Here is a 19050-nt window from a genome sequence, read left to right as displayed (position 1 = left end):
ACTTTTCTTCTGCCAGTTGTGCTCTTGCCTCCACTCATCTCCTGACTCATTGTTTTCTGGTGGTTGGATCATAAGGAGACAATAATCCTGAAACGGGGAACCACTTCAAGGGCAACCCCAGGTCACATCCAGGGTAAGGAGTGTTCTGTTACCTCTAGGCCCGGCCCGTTGGTCTTTTTAATCCGGCCTGCCGAAGATTGGTATAAAATTGCCCAAATCAAATCATATCGTAATTATGACTGCATTCATTTGACCTTGTCCTGTAATGCCTGGCGTTCCACCTGGTGGCGCATTAGGCGCAGTAATACATTGACTTGATTTTGCGGACCCCGGGTTACTCTCTGTTATTACTCTGCTACTGCTCTGAACCCATCTGCAACAATGAGTGGGCTAAAGAAAAGAAAAGTCAACAGTGAGTGCCGAGTGTTTAATAAGGAATGGACAACTAAATACTTTTTCACTGAAGTCCGGTCAAAGGCTGTATGTCTTATTTGCCAAGAAACCGTTGCGGTTTTAAAGGAATACAACATCAGCCATCACTTTTCCACCAAGCATGCTAATTATGCTAACAACCAGTCCACGCAAGAACGGACGGCTACCGCTCAAGGGTTGGCAGCTAGTTTGCAGGCTCAGCAAAACACCTTTACCCGACAAACTGCCATCCAAGAATCAAGCACGAAGGCAAGTTATGTGCTGACATTCAAATTAGCAAAAACCAGCAAGCCTTTCTCTGAAGGGGAGTTTCTCAAAGAGTGCATGGTAGAGACAGCAGGTATCTTGTGTCCTGAGAGCAAGAACAAATTTGAAAAAATTAGCAAGTTAAAGAAAAGCGGTGTCATTTACATTATATTCCTTGGCACTGGACGAAAGTAATGACAAGTACACCACTCAGCTTTTAATTTTTATCAGAGGGATTAATGACAATTTTGAGATAACGGAGGGGTTTTTGGCCATGGAATCTCTAAAGGGGAAAACGCGGGGAGAGGACTTGTATGACAGCGTGTTGGGGTCATCAATAGGCACAAGCTACCTTGGAGTATGCTCGGCAACGTTACCACAGATGAATCGCCAAATCTCACTGGAAAAAACGTTGGGTTGCTCAAAAGAATCCAGGAGAGGGTGAAGGAGGACAACCCTAAGCAGGAGGTAATTTTCTTACACTGCCTAATCCACCAGGAAGCACTGTGTAAATCTGTATTGCAGCTTGACTACGTAGTGAAGCCAGTTGTAAAACTCGTTAACCTTATTCGAGCGAAAGGACTTCAGTATTGTCAGTTTATTAAGTTTCTTGAAGAAATTGACGCTGATCACCAGGACTTGCTTTACCACTCCAATGTCCGCTGGTTAAGTTTGGGGAAAGTATGTTGACCAGTGTGGGAGCTCAAACAGGAGATTATCTCATTTTTGGAGCTACTTGAGAAAGCTGACGATTTTCCTGAGCTGAGTGACACAGATTGGCTTTGTGATTTAGCTTTTGCTGTGGACATACTGACACACATGAATGAGCTGAACGTGAAGCTACAAGGGAAAGACCAGTTTTGTGCATGAAATGTACACAAACGTCAGAGCCTTCAAAGCCAAGCTTGCTTTATTCTCAAAGCAAATGTCAAACAACTCATTCGTTCATTTCCCCACACTGGCTACGCTGAAAGAGGCCCCTCAACTTGTGAGGAAATCACTGGACAACCTGCATGGAGAATTCTGCCGTCGGTTCTCTGATTTTGGAAAAATTTACAAGTCACTTCAGCTGGTGTCATGTCCCTTCACACAAGACTCTGAAACGGTGCCACAGGAGTTGCAGTTGGAACTGATTGATCTCCAATGTGACACTGTCTTAAAGGAGAAGTTCAGTTCTCTTAAACTGGATGAGTTTTATGCTTCATTAACCGCAGCCAAATTTCCAAACATCCAGAAGTTGGCACAGAGGATGCTGGTGTTGTTTGGCTCTGTGTGTGTGAACAGATTTTTAATGTGATGAACACCAACAAATCACCCCACAGATCCCAGTTGAGCGATGAATACCTCAGATCTGTTCTGAGAATTGCCATAACAAAACTAACACCAGACTTCGATGCACTGGCAAAAAAGGGTGATCAACAACACTGTTCCCAATAAAAGTGAAAGTAAATATTAACACTGTAATGCCTTTTTATATGTTTATGTTTGATATGTATGGATCTAGTGCTGGTCCAGCCCATCGGTCAATTTTAAAATTGACTATTTTTATTTTATAAAATTACTATTTAATTTAATATTGTTTCTTTGTATCAGTATACTGCTGCTGGATTATGTGAATTTCCCCTTGGGAAAAATAAAGTATCTATCTATCTATCCATCTATCTAAAAGTCAATGTTGCCTCTGAGCCAAAAGGTTTGCCCATCCCTGCTCTAGGTGCTGCATTTGTAGAACTTCTGTTAGTGGCTGAAATGTTCCTTCAATTGTAAACCTTGACTTATACTTTAAGAGAGATGCCCTAAAACCACACATCTTATTGTGTGCCTTGGAATAATTACTTCAAGAGCATTTATTATAAATAATACCAGTTTTTATGGTAGTCCTCCCGTTACATGTTTCTTGCTGGTAGGTCCTTTGTAATGGTCTTTGTCACCTGACATTCCATACCTTATCTGGCACCTCAATATAACATACTTGCATATAAGATGACACCTATGATAGAAAATAAGTGATTAGGAAAAGCAGCCATAAGTACAGGTTTAGAACCATAGCAGTACAGAATGTCAGGATTCACTAATAAATTTAAACTTATGTTATATGTTGTATTTTCTACACTGGAGGCTGTCATAACACTTATGTGTCATTTTTATCCTGTCTCATCAGCTAGCACTTATGCAAAGGTCATTTTACTGTGTGTTTTTCTTTATATCATTTTATTGTCACTCTTCTGAAGAGACACACAAGAAAGAATTTCATTGTACAATGCATACATGCCAATAAACTTGAATATTATGTGCATTTATAATACAGGTGCATTAAATCAGTAAAAATAAATGGTCTAATTTTGAGCAACATCTATCCACACATCCATCCATCAATTTTTTAACCTACTTACTATGCTGGAATTGCTAATTCCTTCATCCATTCAATACCACATCCAATTAATTGAGTTCAGAATTACGGAGGTCAAAGCCTAGGAAGGTAACAGTCTTGGTTGGGATGCCAATCACACAGGGCATACTCTTGCTCACATTCATATTCACACTTATGGACTGATACAGAATTGATCCAAAATGCACATCTTTGAGTGGGCAGAATGGGGTGTTAAGAAAAACCTTCACAGACACATTTTAAATGCTCTACAGGGAATGTGCAGAGGGATTCAAACCGAGGACTCCGGAGCTTAGAGGTAACAATGCTAGCCACGCTGCCATCATGCCATCAGGGAGATACTTAGCATTCATATATTAAAGGGCATGAGAAGACAGGGAAGCTGCACCTTGATTTAAGTAGTCAAGTCTTTAAGGGTAATGAATATCACATGAATATCATTTTAAGCGCTAAGTCAGAAATATCTGCTATTTTTATCCTTCCATGGCCAAAAGTCAGTTTAATCTCGGCATTTGTTATTTTGCTGAATTAACGCTGCAGGCTCTATCCTCTTATTTTAATTCTGCAGACTTCATAGCTCAGACAGATGCTAGATGTGTCACTGAGATTGGCCTCAAGTTCCTTTTGACGTCAGCAAATGTGCTTAAATGAAAACCTGAAACTTGAAACAAAGCTTCTGAGTTGAACAGCTATGGAAGAGTACAGAATGACTTGCTTTGAGATTTGCTGTAAAGAACAGAGAGCTCAATAGCAGCGTGTGTTGCTAATGCTGCAGGCAAAGTGGAACTCAGGGGAAGCTGATCTTTAATGGGCTGCACTTCTTATTAAAAATTTTACTTGTGAACATTACGTGCACCTTGCTATGTCCTTCAGGCCTTGATGCTATAGGGTCGGAACGGAGCAGTCATGAGCTGAATGATAAAACAAAACTAAATGTTGATGGTTGTTTAATTTATTAGACAGACAAGCTAATCTAGTTTTGCATTTTACAGTGTTCCCATATGAGAACGCCCCTCTTTAGATTTAGTAACTGGTTTCAATAATTGCAAAAATACATTTACTTTTTTGGCTGACACCGTTATCCAATGCAGCTTATAACATTTGAGACACAATTAGTTACACTTCTTTTGGCTTTTCCAATTGGACCACAGGCAGGTCAAGTGCCTTGCTCATGGTCACAAAGTGTCAGTAGTGGCATTTGAACCCAAAAAATATTTCCTGTAATTGTTGATTGAGCTCTCACATTACTGTGAAATAATTTTGGTGGTTTCCCACTCCAAAAACTGCTTTAACTTGGTTTTACAGGGTGAGCGAAAATGAAGTATCACATTTGTCAAGGTCATTGGTAAAAGTAGAGGTAGAGGCAGCCGAGTGGATAGAGGTGGGGGTCCTTTGATAGGCAATCCCTTGTAGTTTTCAGGTGGCAACATGTCTTGGTCTGGTGCGCATCGTGCTTTCACTGTCAAAACGTTCTTCAAAAACAACAAATCCATCATTACTACACAACAAGTCTTCCGAATGCACTTCAGCATTCCTCCTAACGGTGACGTCTGATACAGCGGTGGCTAAATTTAGACAGATGGGTACAACATTGAACAGAAAATCTCCAGGTTATTCTCGGACTGTATGAACATCTGAAAACATCCAAGCTGTAAGGGCATCAATCTTGCAGTCTCCTAGATGTTCAGCGCGCAAACATGCATCCAAAATGATGGTAGTGTAGGAACTCACTGAGAGAGACTGGGAGAGCCGTAGAGAATTGTGCGCGAACATTCTGCAAACCGTTCATCAAGATGCCATCGTCATGTGGAGCAACGAGGCACATTTCCATTTAAATGGTTGCGTAAATAAGCAAAACCTTCACTATTGGGCTGAAATCAACCCTTGTGAACTTCATCAGAGACTCCTGCACAGCGAGCATGTTACAGTGTGGTGCACCGTTGCAGAATTTGGCATTGTAGGCCCTTACTTTTTTGAGGTGGGGGGAGCAACTGTGTATCTTGTGACATCACTGACTCGTTGACAGATTGTTTAAATCAAGCCAAAATTACATGTTTTAGTCATATTTAATGTAATTTTTAAGTTGCTATTATTATTTCCTGCTCCTATGTGTTCAGTAATCATTTTTTATTATTTCATTGTTTACACTACTAGTTTTGTGTTATATGGTGGTGTTGTCACATTCTGCTGAAGTGAGTCATCATATTTATTAAAAGAGAAAGCTAAAACTCTAAACAAATATCTGAGCTTTAATAAAAAAGAAAGACTTTCAAGTAATTGACTACGATGTTTTTTTTTTACTTTGAATTTGGGTTTACCCTTCATATTTTGACTTTTGGTTCTCATTATTTACCCTTTACTATTTGCCAGGTGCCTGTTTAAATCTAAGCATATACCAGTATACCAGGGCAAATCATTTAAAAAATGGACAGATGTATATAATCACAGGCATGTATGCAACTCAGGCTTAACTTCTTTGAGTACCATTATCATTATTATTAATTTTATTATTTATTAATAAAACTAATTATGTCTTGTGGATGTGATTACTTTTCCTGGTTAGCCATTTCCTAGAAGGAGACCTATTAAAGTGGACCATTTTTACTAACGTGTATTAGATAAAGACTAGTTCTTATCTCTCTGTATATAAAGCAAGAAAACATCTGTTTCCATGCCCAGGTGTAATGTCATTCAGTGTCCACAAGAGGGTGAGAATGTCTGCTGACCAAGGACAAGTGCCCAGCATAAAATAGTAAACCATGTGACGTATGTCTAAGCATCTGTGCATCACGTTTCCTGGCAGCCGCAACAGGGCTGGAATGCTTGATGAAAAAAGGCAACAAAATACACAAAGAAAGAGGGATGAAAGGCATATCTGGTGAACAGTGGTTTGTAATTACCAGATGCAACTGAAACAGACTGGCTGACCATTATGCCTGTTTTAATAAACAGTCATTTCACTGTGCTGCTCTCCTGAATATTAATATAATCAGTTCAATCTTAAGTCATATATTTACAGATATACAAAAAAAGCAAAAAATGAGGAAAGATAATAAGAATCAGCTAGGTGACATTAAAAGGAATAGCCCTATTTATACTGTGCATTTTCAAAGAGTACCTGGCTAAATCACAAATTAAATCTGTACATTAGAATATTAGAACAATCTAGACAAGAACGGGCCATTCAGGCCAACAAAGCTCGCCAGTCCTGTCCACTTCATTTTTCCAAAATAACATCAAGTTGAGATTTGAAGGTTCCTAAACTTCTATATGCTACTTGATAGCTTATTCCACGTGTCAATGGTTCTCTGTGTAAAGAAAAACTTTCTAATGTTTGTGTGAAATTTATCAAGTTTCTAACTGTGTTCATATGTTCTTGCTGAACTCGTTTTTAAAGAGTCTCGATCCACTGCACTAATTTTTTAATAACTTTAAACACTATTATCATGTCTCATCTTAATGTTCTTTTGCTTCAACTGAAAAGGCTCAACTCTTTAAATCTTTCTTCATACCCTGTTGACCTGGAATGAGCCTAGTTGTGGACTTTTTCTAACACTGCTACAGTGGAATCTCGGTTTGCGAGCATAATTCGTTCCGGAAACATGCTCGCAGTCCAAAGCACTCGTATATCAAAGTGAATTTCCCCGTAAGAAATAATGGAAACTCAGATGATTCTTTCCACAACCCAAAACTATTCATATAAAAATGATTAATACAAAATATAAAGTAAAAATACATAAAACAAATTAACCTGCACTTTACCTTTAAAAAGAATCATGGCTGGTGTGAGTGAGTTTCTAAACTCTTGTGGGATTCCACCCAACGGGACGACACGCGGAAGAGTGTCCCAAAGCAATCACAGTCTCCCAGCGCTGTAGCAGTTCGCCGTATAAGCGCATCCAAAAAGATCGCAGACATGCTATAAGCGCCAGCCGTCGATGGGTGTTACAAGGAACATTATAAAGATCCCGCTACAATAAATAACAGCACTGTTGCTGTTTCAAGCTGAATAAAGCTGGTGTTGTTAAAGTACTGAGACTCAGCTTTGTATTTTGGGGTGCAAGATGGGGACTCGCAATTCACAGCACACACATGCACGCAATGCTGTAGTAAACAGTATACGCTCGTACGGATGTTGAATATATGAGTGAGGCACACAGACTCAGACGGAGAATAGGAGACGATTGCCCTCAAGAAAAGAGAGAGAGAGACGTGGGCGAGCAAGAGAGATAAGGAGAGAGAGAGACACACGCGAGCGAGCGAGATAAGGTGAGAGAGACGTGGGTGAGAGAGATAAGGAGAGAGAGAGACACGCTGCGCGCGCGAGCGAGAGAGATAAAGAGAAAGAAAGAGAGATGCGCACGCGAGAGAGAAGAATCATCAGCTCAGTTGTGATCACATGACGCTCAGCAAACAAAGTGTATCCATACTACTCGTATTGCAAGACATTGCTCATTTATCAAGTCAAAATTTGTAAAAAAAAGTTTGCTCGTCTTGCAAAACACTCGTAAACCAAGTTACTCGTAAACCGAGGTTCCACTGTATTTTCTTTTTGTAGCCTAGAGACCAAAATCGTGCACACAGTACTCCAGATGAGGCCTCACCAGTGCATTATAAAGCTTGAGCATAACATCCTTGGACTTGTACTCCACACAACATGTTATATAACCTAGCATTCTGTTACATTCTTCGATGGCATCTGAAAACTGTCTGGCAATTGATAGAGAAGAGTCCACTATGATTTTTCGATATGATATATAAACAACATATATTTCACAATGAACCAAATATTTATTAAATAAAGTACATTTTTTTAGCTTCTAAATTTCTGCATTTTTGATGTAAAGTGACAGATGAAATACGTGGTTAAAAATAACAATGTCAGCTTTAGTCTGTCAGTTTTTTCGTTTATATGGCATGAAGACAAACTAAGACAAAGCAGAAAGTCCAAGGGGCTGATGTCACTCCTAACAACCACATAGCAGCCATCAACACTAAATTCCCAGAATATCAATGCTCACAGAAAAAACAAGGTGGGGCTCTGGGACAGCAAAAAAAACAAAAAAAAAAAAACTATCATGTAAATACAGATTGGTACAAAGAATACATGTGAACATAGGATTCATTTATCTCTTAAACCCCCAAAAACGATGTTTAAATTGTTTTTTACAATCCTGGAACTGTTTGGAAAATTCAAGTTTATAATCAAATCATAATGCATGTGGTCAATATAGAGTTGGCCAATAAACCTAGGGATGTGGGTGGAAAACTGAAGTACCCTGAGGAAAACCCACACACATAGAAGAATCTCCAAGTTCAAAGCCTGGATTTGTCTTACAGCAGCAGTATCCAGTTCACCACTGTACTGTCAGTAATAACTTCAGGATATTTACATGCATATGTAATGTAGAAAAGATTAAACATTGAGTAAGCACTTGCATAATGAACTTTGATATGCCAGCAAATCCAAGGTTTAGTGTAAAGTGTTAAGATACAACCAACAAGTTAAGGATGGGTTCTCAGATATGACGTAATATAAAACCCATTGATATCAGAAACTGTTAACAGTTAACTCTTAACAGATGGATACCATTAGGTAGAGATTTAGCTATTAGGGTCACTGCATGGTGGATATACCACATCAGCACCGCCACCCTGAAAAGAAAACATCACAACAGTCAAGAAATAGCTTCCTGCTGAAATGAGAGCTCAGTCCAAATGATTGACGCTGCTTGGGTTATCATTTCGATTTTCTTGAGACTCTTCCCACCAGGTATAGCATTGGTTGATTGATCAGACTGAGTGTTTCTGTGAAGCTGAATACAACTCAAAATCAAGATTTTTTTTGCAAGCCTGAATCTTTCCATTCTGTTGTATTTACAAAAGTCCAGTTAGCATTTACCATGAGGTTCTTGTTCTTTATGTTTAATGGAACATGTTCTGGCTTCTGGAGATATGCAGTAAGGGGCAACAGTTACTCTAAATGTCATAATGCACTGACTTGCCTGCTAGGGTAAAAGAAGGAAACAATTCATTCAGAGCTGCTCTTCCATATTTTCTTAGTGACAAAGGCAACTGCAGCAATAACTTAAGAACAATTGTTCTCATGACAGCTTTGTAATACTCAAACTATTTCCAAATCCCAGCAGAAGAGGGCAAAGCTTACATATAGAGTCATATATAGTTACAGACCAAAGCTTTGTTGGCCTCCAAACTATCAGTTTTGATGAAATCTCCAGGTTATGATGAAAACCAAGATTCAGAAAGTTCTACAAATACTCTCTTGCCATAAACACAGTGTTAGCTTGACAGTCATAGCATGATGTAATTTCTACTGTCATCAGACTTGAGGCTCTTGTGACTTTGCTAAGTGTTGGATCCTGACTCTAGTGTTGTTAATAAAATAATTACAATGTTCAATAATGAAGGCAATTTTAGCTCAGTCTGTGGCAAAGTCAATGACTGGTTGTACCCCAGAATCACACTTCCACAGATTTATAAATCCCTAATTTTTCTACTCTCATACTCTGCTGTCTTACTACTGTTTCTACTTTTGGTCATGTGGTTATTATTATTTTGGGATCTTTATTTATTTATTGTTTTTCATTTTGATGATGATGTCACTCTGTTGCAGTTTTTCTCTATAATTTTTATTTCATGTGCTACCACTTTGTGATTATTCTTCATCACATGCCATATTTTTTACAGAAATGGCTTTATGGCTACCATGTGATTAGCATCCACACAGTATGTGACACCACAATACCTCATTAGAAAAGATATATTATTCAGCATCTTAGCATCAGGAATGCAACATCATTCTCTCATTCTTTCTGAAATAGGGCTCTGTTGTGTTAGTTTGGTTTGAACCCTGGAATGTATTTTTCACCTTCAAGCCTCTCTTTTAGAACTAAGATGTCAGACTTTTCTGTATCCAGTGGTTTAGGAGTGTGCAAAGTTGGAACATCACACCACAAACAGATCATAAATATATATATATATATATATATATATATATATATATATATATATATATATATATATATATATATATATATATATATATATATATATATATATATATATATAAATTAATTACATTTATATAGTGCTTTCCTCACTGCTCAATGCCCTTTACATGAACAGTGTGATCTACTTCAACCACCACCAATGTGCAGCATTCACCTTGATGATGTGACGGCAACCCTTTTTGTACCAGTACGTTTACCACACATCATTTATTAGGTGGTGAAGGGGTGAGAGAGATGCAGTAGTTAGCCAATTAAAAGCATGGGATAATTAGGGGCCAGATTTACCAGGCCATGGTTGGCAATTTAGTCAGAACTACTAAAATGTCCTGGGGTCCACAGAGAGTCAGGATCTCGGTTTTAAGCCTCATCTGAAGGTACAATGTCATTTTTACAGCACAGTATAACCATCTCTGCAGTGGGGCCTTGGGATCCACACAGAAACCACAGGGTAGGTGTCCCATGATGGCCTTACCAACACCTCTTTTCAGCAACAACCCAGCCATTCAAAGGCTCCCACCCAAGTAGGCCCAAACATGCTTAGCTTCAGGTGGAATAACTGTTCTGTAGTTCAAGTGGTATACTGTATATATTATAGCGACTCGACTTGAGAGAACAGGCAGTTGAAACTCTGCAGGTGTGTGCGCACAGAAAAGACATTATGACTTACAGAAACACCCCTTCTCAGCTGGTGATTAAGTCTGGGTGTACAGCCCCCAAAGGGAGAAAGGCCAGTCACCTAAATTAGACAGTCTTTTTATTAGATTGCGTGACAGATCTGAATCATCCAGTTGTAAATCCAAGTTCTCCTGCAATAAACGATCACCCAGTGGTGGAGACAGGTTTGAGATTTTGTGCTTCTTTCAGGACCAGCAAAGAAAGGACACAATCAGATGTTTAATGGTCCTTGAAAAGAGCGTTTATTGTCTCTTTATGAAAGGACCCTGCTCAACTCCTGCTGTTAGTCTCAGGAGACTCTTCATCATGTGGGATTGTTGCCCTAACAAGTCTTCACACAACACCATCTTCTTTCTTTTGCTGGGTCTGACCTGCAGCGATGTTCATCACACCTCCTTTTAAGTTTCTTTAGCGCACACAGCTCTTCCCTCCCATCAGCAGAATCTCACCTGCCCCTGTGGGGTTTCACTTGCCTGTTCTGTCACAGGTTGAGTTGCTACAATATACATAGCTTGGAACTATTAGGTATGTATATGAAACTTTTCTAAATTTTTGATATTTATTAATGACCAAGAAAACTTTAGCTCAAAATAATACAGAAATATCAAATCAAATATGTGACCTATTCTAATATGTCTGACATATAAATGCACTCTTGACATAGCTCAGAATGCTTGTGCGTGATCCTAGTCTAATCAATGGCAGAGAAGTAACACTTCTGTGAGTCATATTCCTATGGTCAAGGCACATTCCAGTGTAACATGTATGGCATGTATGGCACATTTCTCTGCTTATGGTGGAAGGTACTGAAAGTGGTGCTGTAAAGTCCTCCTAGCCTCCCAGATCCTTCCTGTTAATCTTATTTTCGTAATCAGTGACACCAGTTTGCTGTAGCCAACATGTGCACGTCATACTAACTACTTTATGATCCCAGACTGTAGCAGACTCACTCAGCTGTTTTTATTACTGTGAATGTTACACAGAGACAAATGTATGAAGATCTAGGGATTTCATAATCTGAGGCTATTCGTTTATCAATTTTTTATTAAGAGGTCTTCTTGGGCATTCATGAGCATAACAAATAAGCACATTTATTATATATGCTGTGGCCACCAGGGGGCACACCAGCTCCCCAATCCTGACACAAACAGACACCGGACACAATTCCAGCATACACAAAGGCTTTATTCAGTGGGAAACACTTCCCAGATCATTTCCCACTAATGCATAGTACAAAAACACAGATAATAAAGCACATAGCTCCTTTCTTCTCTGCTTTTTCCTTCCACTGATCTTTCGGCAAACTTCATCATCATCATCATCATCCTCCGCCCAACTCTGGCTACCTGAATGAATGCAAGAGGCTCCTTTTATGCTGCACCTGGGAGTACTCCAGGTGGTTTGTAAGCAAGTTCTGGATGCACTCTCAGGTATGGTGGAAGCCCAACAAAGTAGGGCTCTGCAGCTACCCCAGGTAGTTTCCACAGAACTCAACAGGGCTGTGCCAAACTTCAGGTCCCATGGAGCCCTGTGGGAATCTGAGGCACTGCCACAACCCAGGGAGACTGCCATCTAGCACTCTGGGGGAGGCAGTGCCATGTGCATATCTGCCCCCCAAGTCCTTCCTTGCGCTGGCCGTCCATCACAATGCATAGCATGTTCTCACAAATTGTTTTTCATGCAAAGTGCACTTTTAATTCTGGATAAAACTATTTTTTGTCACAGACATTCTCACTGTGTTTGCATAAGATCTACTTCCACAAATATGTGTATACAAGGAAAACATTGAATGTTACAGTAAATTAGTTCATCATGAGTGGGTGTGCATGAATGTGTCCTGCAATGGACTGGAGTCAGTTCCTGTTAATCTGATGGATTCGGCTCCAGCTCACCATGACAGTACAATGAGAAAACAAATCACAGTAAATGAATAAAAGGATAAAATCATTTCTGCTATCTCACAACTCCTGAAACCCAGATCAATGTTTGAGTACTTACAGTGTATAGAAGTTGCACTTTCTACCAGGATTTCTTGTGCTCCAGTTTCCTGTGCTCAAATGAGGTTAATTGGTGCTATATATTGCATTGGTTCTAACTACTGAATGAGTGTGAGAATATTTGTATGTGTGTGTCCCATGTCAAATTAGTATTCCTTCTACATTTGGATTGTGCCTTATATATCTTTTGCTGCCAGAAGAGGGTTTGCTACCATTGGCCATAAAATGTATAAATTGGGGTCAGAAAATTGATGGAAGTTTTTTTTTTTCTAAAACTGTACACTTGCCAAATCACTTTTAGAAACAGATCTGAAATTAAGCCATGTGAGTCAAGTCACAGCATTCTAAGGTCAAATAAGACCGGTCTATAGGTGAGAAAGAAAGTGGCACTGGTCAGATCAGATTAAAAGATCTGTCAGAATTCAAGGCAATCAAAAGATATCACAAGACCATACTAATTGTAAGTCACGGGGCAAATGTTACTAGGATGCAACATCTTCAGAACCCTAAGCTTTGACTGTTTAAGTCTGCATGGGGTTAAAACTGCAGACTATGTTTTGAATGAACCAGTTTTCAAGGCTGTGTTTTAAAGGTGCAGGATAGAGGGACATGATATGATCTGACCAGGAGGAAAGCTACACTGTAAACAGAGAATTAATTAAAAATTGGTCTACTGATTTACCAGCATTATTTTGTAATTTAAAGCTTGTATCTTGTTTAGCTGTGTTATTAAGGCATTTATTTTTCATTGTTTTGTCAATTGTATGTACAGTAAGGCTGAAGCAGACTGTAATTAATATTGTTTTTCGATATTTTAGGCTTTTAAGGAAGATTTCATTTTTATTTCCACATTTTACTTATTCAGATGTTGCCTAAAAAAAGCTTATGAAAGTTTAACAAGATCAGTGCAAGGAAATGGCTGAGTTAATTCAGGTGAGATATTTTCTGCGTATTTTGGCATATTGTTAACGATGTGCAGTAACAGCGCATTAATATTGAACACAGTAAAGAAAGGCAGAGCTGTTCTCCGAATTCATTTTAAGCCTTGTTAGTTCCAGGATGACGCCTTTCAGGTCTCTGAGGGATGAGCTGCAATTTTCTGAATGAAAAGCTAAAAATACTTTTGCCATTTTATGAATGGAGCCCTAAAAATACAGCTCACATTCATCTTTCTCAGATTTTTTTATTATTTTTTTTTTCCTTCCAAGGCATGCTCAAGTGTCCCAGGATCACAGAAATGCTGTTTTTTTCAGTTTGCCAGTCATATTAATTTTCTGAGCTGCAAGCTCGAATGTCAGTATACATTAACACCTGATCTATAAAGGGAACTCAGAGGCCGCGCTGGCAGTATTAGTCACTGAGCCGAGGGAATGCGATTGTGAGTTTCCGTTTGGGCTCAGACGCCTGAGAGGCACATGTCTTGATTCTCAATGAAACATGCACACCATTAAATTCATTACTGATACCCAGCGAGACTGTAAGCAGCGCAAAGTTTGCCTGAGCTCCTCCTTCTCCTAGCCAGCCTCATTTTTTTCTGCAGTTCCTATCACATCATAATGCTTCAGAGATCTCAGAAGAAACATTTAAGTAGAGTTAGGTGAGATATATATATATATATAAATATGCCTTTTCCTTCACAAATCTAAATTTATCCCTTAACAATAGTCCTTTAGGATGACTGCCTAATAAGTCGAGAAAGATAAAATTCAGGCTCAGCCATCCATTTTGTGAATCCTGCAAATCCATTAAAGGTTCTGGTGGAGCTGTAGTATCTGGCTCGAGGTAGGAATCAACCCTGGATGAGACACAAACAATGAAAGGAAGCACTCTTGAACATAGCCTCAACAAACCAATTTCAACTGGCTATCATCCTTATATGCATGTCTTTGGCATATGAGAAACCCAACACTTCCCCCATGGACATTTGGAGTACATACAGATTGTACACAGACACTGACCAGTCATGGAGTCAAGCCTGGGTCTATGGTGTTCTTAGGCAGCAACATTAACTACTGCATGACCATGCAGGCCTTAAGCTTAGTATCATGACTGCTCTAAACAAGGCCTGTTCCATGGATAAACTTGCAGCACTCTGAGCCTGTACTCAGTAAAGAACACAAAGCAAAACTAAATTGAATTGATATGAACATATATTATATTAAACATATATTTTTGGGTGAAGGTCAGCTTCAATGATAACAATTCCACATGATTTGTGTCATTCAAAATTCTGTTTAATGGAAGATAACTGGCATGAGGCACAATTGGTACAAATAAAATCATCCACATGCTCATTCTGAGCCATTTTACTATTTATGATCTTTGGTTAAGAGTCAAGGTCATTTAATGTCTCTATTTTATATAGCATTTCATAGAGAGTAGCACAATGGTGCAGTTAGTGCTGTTGCCTCAGAGCTTCAGAGTCCTGGGCTCATGTTCTGTTCTGGTCACTGTCTATGTAGCAATTCCAACAATGTATGAAAAACCAAATGACCCTGAAGAGTCTGGAAACATCTGTTTAATCTTCTGGATTTCTGAAAGTATCATAATTAAAAAGGGTGGTACCTGAAAATAAGTTCTAAAATATGTGATGACATTAGACATAACAAGTTGTTCAAAACAACACAACCTCTAAAATTTATTATGCATGTGATTACAAATTCACAAATCCTTAAACTCAATGAAATTACATACGTTTTCTTTTTCTTGAAGATGTGCTAGTCTCTAAAGGTTAATCCTCAGCTGACTCCTCTGTTTCCTTCCTCAGCCACATTTCAGTGCTGTTCCTGCCTCCTGCTTTGCCACAACTTCTTCCATGTATCTCCATGTGCTGTTATCTGCCTCACTCACTGCCTGCCTTTGCGCCGCATATTTCAGGTAAGAGTTAGCATTATCTGCCTTCACTTTTGCCAGCTCCATAAGAAAATCCAAGCTTGCATCCTACCAAAAACTCACCATTGGCCAATGGATTTTAGTAGCTGAGAAACTTGCAGGTAAGCAATCTCCATCTGCATCCCTCATGCCATGCTTTGGCACAGAATACATTTCTGCATGCTTCTGCACAAGAAGAAAAAGGTTCCAGATAAGATGAAAATATAATAGCAGCAATTTCATTGTTTGTGAAACACAACTTTTTTTTTTGCAAATTCAGTTTTGCACAAATTGTTTCACTCCTCACTAAAAATCACACATTACTTGGTTTGAGAGAAGGTATTCTTGTAGCTAGCAAACGGTTCTTCACAGGCTTTACAAGAAGGCACTTGTCCATGAGTATTTCACAGGCTGGGCAAGGCTAGATGTTTGAGTGACAGCAGCCAATGCCATTGCAACTTCCACAGGAGACAACCAGATCAGAGGTGTATAGCAGATTCACATTTCAATGGAACACAGATTTATCTTCGAAATGACACTCTTTTCCTCTTGACTAACTAGAACTGCAGCACTGGTCTATGGCAGAGTGGTAAAATGGTGTTTGGCATGCAACCGCATAATGAAATAGCCTTTTTAGCATTGCACACTCAGCATGTAAGTGTGGTTTTTTCACGAAACGTCACTATTTTGCATGGTGCTGGTTAGGAATACAAGGTCAGACGACTCCATAGCCTGCATGATGCAGTTTTTTTTTACTTGACATATGCATATCCTAATTAAGAACAATCTCCATAGTTAATTTTGGAATATTCCATAGTATAAGAGTAACAGTGGTGCACTAACGGACCCCTGGTTACAACAGGGTATTTCACACTCCTGTTTGGATGTTCTCATTGTATTTACTGTATGTCAAATTTTAAGCACCTACTCTGTTTTTTCTGGTTTTTCAACACCTCTGAGTTGTTGTTGTAAGTGTCACCATGGATCTAGATTTAATCTAGATTTGTAAGTGTCACCATGGATCTAATTTTCTAAGGGGAAATTCACTTACTCCAGCAGCAGCATACTGATAAAAACAACATTAATTAAAGAGTGGTAACAATGCAGTGTGAGTTAAAAAATGCAAGGTGGAGAGTGCGAGGCAGGTTTTACAGTCTATAATCTTGTGTAATGTTAACGTTTATCCCCCCGGGTGGAAATGAAGAGTTGCATAGTGTGGGGGAGGAAAGATCTCCTCAGTCCGTCAGTGGAGCAGGACAGTGACAACAGTCTGTTGCTGAAGCTGCTCCTCTGTCTGGAGATGATCCTGATAGCAAGATAATAACCAGATGATTTGCAAAACTTTACCATGCTGGCTCACTTAAAAACAAATGGGCTTGACTATAGTATTAGCTCTGAACAGGTCATTATGTCCAAATCAGCATCCCTGAGGAAAGGCCATTTGTTACGCAAGTACTGCTCACCCTTTTTCATGACATACTTAAACAAAAATTTTTTGTAATTCTTTTTCTGTCACAGTGGCTGTTTTTTTATAAGGCTTCTAATCTATATTAGCTTTGTAAAATGACTTTTATCTTTGCATCAATTAGTCAGACTGGCACTAACTTTGGTGCCAGATACCATAGTCACAATTTTTTACCTGAAAGTGTTCACCTCTATTGTGTTCAAAAATGTGACATTAAATAACAATATGCTACTGTCTGAGAAAAAGGCACTTGTTACACTAGTTTTTAATTGGTCACATTTTACTATGAGTCATACACATGTGATGGCCCTAGTAGCTTTGTCCTGGAGAAAATTTTGCAGTGGCTTTCACAGAGCACATCATCACTAAGCACATAAGAATGACGTTCAAAACATAACAAGTGCTTCATTACTGTTAAAGTAAATGTCTTTCTTTACCAGAAAGGACATCTGTGTAAGGTCGGAATGATTTAAGAAAAACTCTTTGTTACATTTATTCAGAACTACAGTACAGTCATTTTCCACAAAGAAGAAGAAAAGATTTTATATTTTTAAATAGCAGTAAGGATGCTACAGTAGATATTGCAGTTCTTTACAATATAAATAAATAAAAATAAATTTTGATCAAGTGATGTTCAAGTTTCAGTTTTTGTGTATTATATTTTCAAAGTTGTACCAAAGGAGAAATATAATAATCTTGTTTAAAATAATGTTGATCCATTCTTTTATTCAAGACTGACAACATAATTTGTCAGGGCTACTGGTTAGGAAATCTGTGCTTTCCCTGAGCTAAAAAGAGATGGGTACTCTTGTCATTTGTTGGATTAGGACATATGGTGTGACAGACGGCTGGGGTCTTTGCCCAGGTGGGACACCTTTATGGAAGGACCTGGAGAGATACGATACCTCCCCAATGCACATGAGAGGGCAGCCCCCCTGGTTTGCATCAGGAGCACAGGATTGCAGCTTAGAAGCTCAACCCTGCTGGGGCCTGTTGCCACTGCCTGTGGGGGCCTGGACAGTGGCGGAGCCCAGAAGTGCAGCCAGGACAGCAGGTGCCCATGCAGCACTTACACCACACTAGGAAGTGCTGCCAGATGATCATCAGAAGACACTTTGAGCGCTTCCAGGGCCAACATAAAAGGGGGCGCCTCATTCCATTCAGGAAGCTGGAGTCAGGAGGTGGAGGACAGAGCTTGTGTGGAGGAGTGAAGGCAGTAATAGTAGTAGAAGAAGAAATAAAGAGAGAGCAAGAAGGAAGAAACTGAGCCATAATTGAGGGTATTGTGTGCAAAAGGAAAATAAAAGGACATATTTTGGCACCTGTGTCTGTGTCTAGGGCAGATTTTTCCACAATAGATATTGTGATTAAGCACAAGACAGAACAAGAGTTGGGGCTGCCAACAAGGAAACCCTGTATACTTAAAATAGGCAAGGCAGGAGCTCATAACAGAACTGATCACAATAACAAAAATGATGGCTTATATGGCTGGATGACAGGAAGGTACTGGTCCAGAGGAACAGGAACTGGAAGTGACATCAATGGTGGAAAAGTCATTGTTCTGGTCTGCAAAGGGAGAAAGAGAGAAAGTATTAGAGGACAGTGCCAGCCCCTGGTTCGGCTGGTGATCACAGTTATTCAAGCCCTTAAGCTGTCTCCCATGCACACATGTGTGACAATATCTTTGTCTCATTTCAAGTAGTGTGACAATAAACCAGAAACATGGGATATTTTCCTAAAATTAAGATGTGGTGAAAGAGAATGTTCATATTTGTTCTTGTGTTATCATTTAACAAGTAATAATGCCCAGTGATTGGCAAGTCAGATGTGACAAAAATCACCTGATGAAGGCAATGGAAACATTGATATATTTATAAACATAAACACTGAACTATTTTTTCTACCCAATGTCTCAATCTCCCAATTCACTTTTGTCTCCTTGTT

The 19050-nt window shown here is 39.2% G+C and overlaps 1 pseudogene; it reads left to right on the top strand.

Annotated features, from left to right (window-relative positions):
- The first annotated feature begins 1038 nt into the window (after nt 1–1038).
- Nucleotides 1039–3413, top strand: LOC120526742 (annotated as a pseudogene).
- Nucleotides 3414–19050: the final 15637 nt, after the last annotated feature.

The sequence above is a fragment of the Polypterus senegalus genome, chromosome 1, assembly GCF_016835505.1.
Source record: "Polypterus senegalus isolate Bchr_013 chromosome 1, ASM1683550v1, whole genome shotgun sequence".
Lineage (NCBI taxonomy): Eukaryota > Metazoa > Chordata > Cladistia > Polypteriformes > Polypteridae > Polypterus > Polypterus senegalus.
This window is presented reverse-complemented; position numbering and strand designations above follow the sequence as displayed.